Source organism: Leptonychotes weddellii, chromosome 1 (genome assembly GCF_054177405.1).
Source record: "Leptonychotes weddellii isolate Sample4059 chromosome 1, ASM5417740v2, whole genome shotgun sequence".
In the NCBI taxonomy this organism is placed as follows: domain Eukaryota; kingdom Metazoa; phylum Chordata; class Mammalia; order Carnivora; family Phocidae; genus Leptonychotes; species Leptonychotes weddellii.
Window position 1 is genome coordinate 40,171,580 of NC_138369.1, and position 2,933 is coordinate 40,174,512.

At 51.1% G+C, this 2,933-nt stretch overlaps 1 pseudogene; it reads left to right on the forward strand.

Annotated features, from left to right (window-relative positions):
* The first annotated feature begins 326 nt into the window (after nucleotides 1-326).
* Nucleotides 327-2,683, forward strand: LOC102730181 (transient receptor potential cation channel subfamily V member 5-like; annotated as a pseudogene).
* Nucleotides 2,684-2,933: the final 250 nt, after the last annotated feature.

Here is a 2,933-nt window from a genome sequence, read left to right on the forward strand (position 1 = left end):
GTGTGCGTGCATGCGTGCGTGCATGTGAGAAAGGGATCACTAAAGGACCAACGCCTAGGGTTTGGGCTTGAATAACTGTGTGGGTGATGGTGCTATTTATAGAATTAGGGAAGCAGGCAAAGAACAAGTTTGGGAGGCAAAGGGTCAGGGAAATGAGAATTTCTTTTCAGTCAAATTCATTTTGAAATGCCTCTTTGATGCTCGAGTGTGGTATCAAGTAGACAGATAAATACAGAGGTTCAGGGATGGGTCTGTCTTGAGATGTACATTTCAGAGTTATCCACAGCCAGATATATTTAAAGCCAAGGGAGTTGACATTGGAAGGTAGCTGTCTGTATTTTCCTGTTTCTAAACATCTTTGTTGCCAAGTTTCTAAGTGATACGAAAAAGAATGTAAAGAGAGGGAGTAGGTAGGGGAGAAGGACAAAGAGTGCACAATTCCAATGGTATCTATAGGCTATGTCTTGCAACAAAATAAGTGTCTGGACACACACGTGCACACACACACACACGCAGACACACTCCACAGCTGCAAACTGCAAGCTGCATACACAAGTCACACGGAAGATACACTCACTCTCAGTCCCAACCCCAAACAGACCCTGGCTCTTCCTCAGCTGCTGCAAAGTCCTAGATGGCATTGCATATAGCAGTCCTCTGGGACAATCTCGAGGCAGCCATGTGCTGACAGAGGCTGGCCTGGAGCTGTTCAAGGAGCCCACCATGGGTGAGCCTTCCATAGGTTGGACGGCTCTGCACATAGCCATCGTGAACCACAATGTGCACTCCGTGTGAGCCATGCTTGCCCACAGGGCCAGCATCTCTGCAAGAGCTACAGGCACAGCTGTCCACCATAGCCCCTGCAACCTTATCTACTTTGGGGAGCACCCTTTGTCCTTGGCTGCCTGTGTGGGCAGTGAGGAGATCATGAGGCTGCTCATTGAGCATGGAGCCAGCATCCGGGCCCCGGTCTCCCTGGGAAACACCATCTTGCACATCCTCGTCCTCCAGCCCAACAAAACCTTTGCCTGCCAGATGTACACCCTGCTGCAGCGACCACCTGCAGTCCCCGGACCTCAAGCATGCCCAGTCACCAGGGTCTCACTCCCTTCAAGCTGGCTGGAGTGGAGGGCAACCCTGCAGTGTTCCAGCACCTGATGCAGAAGCCGAAGCACATACAGTGGAATTATGGGCCACTGACCTCCACTCTCTACGACCTCACAGAGATCAACTCCTGGGGAGAAGACATGTCCTTTCTAGAGCTCGTGGTCTCCCCCAAGAAGCAGGAGGCTCACCAGATCCTGGAACAGACCCCAGTGAAGCAGCTAGTGAGCTTCAAGTGGAAGAAATATGGGCAGTGGTACTTCTATGTTCTGGGTGCCTTGTACCCACTCTACATAATCTGCTACGTCCACTGCCCCCTCAAGTTCCGTATGGACAACTGCACAGATTCCTGAGATAACATCATTTTCCAACAGAAACCTCTACAGAAGGCCTATGTGACTCACCGGGATACCGTCTGGCTGGTGCGGGAGTTGGTGACCATCCTTGGAACTGTGGTCATCCCACCCCTAGAGATCCTGGGCGTTTTCAGTGTTGGTGCCTCTTGCCATCTGGGACAGACTGTCCTCTGGGGGCTGTTCCATGTCACTGTCATCACCTATGCTTGCATGGTGCTGGTGAACACGAAGACGTGGCTCTCCAACACGAATGGAGAGATGGTGCCCATGCCCATCGCCCTGGTGCCGGGTTGGTGCCATGTTATGTACCTCGCTGGAGGATTCCAGATGCTCTGTCCTTTCACTATCATGATCCAGAAGATGATTTTTGGTTTTATTTTTATTTTATTTTATAAAGTAATCTCTACACCTAACATGGGGCTCGAACTCATAACCCAGAGGTCAAGAGTTGCATGTTCTACCGACTGAACCAGCCAGGCACTCCTAGAAGATTTTTGGAGACGTGACACCTTTCTGTCAGCTGATGGCCTTGTTATTCTGGGACTTGCCTCAGCATTTCCAGACAGAGGACCCAGCCAATCTGGGACAATTCCACCACTACCCCATGGCACTGTTCAACACCTTTCAGCTTTTCCTCACCATCATGGATGGGCCTGCCAACTATGAAGTGAACTTGCCCTTCACATGTGGCATCATTTACTTTGTCTTTGCCATCATTGCCACACTGCTTATGCTCAACCTGTTTATCACCATGAAGGATGACACACACGGGCAGGTGGTCCATGAGCGGGACAAGCTCTGGAAGGCCCAGGTCTGGCCACCATGGTGATACTGGAGAGGAGGCTTCTTCGCTTCCTGTGGTCTTGCTCTGGGATCTGTCGATGCCAGTACGGGCTGGGGCGCCACTGGTTCCTACAAGACAAGAACCACCATGATCAAAATCCTCTGTGGGTGCTTCACTATGTGGAAGCTTTCAAGGGCTCAGATAAGGAGCACGAGCAAGAGCAGCTTTCTGAGAAACAGCCCTCTGATTCTGTGACTGAAAGTGGGACCCTAGCCAGAGCCTCCCTCACCCTCCCAACCCCTCCCTGTGCTGGACCACACCTCACAGCAATAACAGTTACCAGGGCTGGGAGATCCTATGTCACAACACCCTGGGACATGTGAATCTCAGACTGGATCTTGGCGAGGGGGATGGAGAGGAAAATACCTATCATTTATGATGAGGACCCCTGTTACAGTGGACCTGTAAGCTTGGGTGGGACCAGGTAGGCCTGGGTGGAGAGTGGTACTAAATTTCATGCCTGTTAATCATGGGAGGGGGTAGACAGAATAATTCTTTTTTTTCTTTTAAGATTTTATTTATTTGAGAGAGAGAGAGCACACAAGTGGGGGGAAGGAGCAAGGGGAGAGGAAGAAGCAGACTCCCCGCTGAGCAGGGAGCGCAATGCGGGGCTCGATCCCAGGACCCTG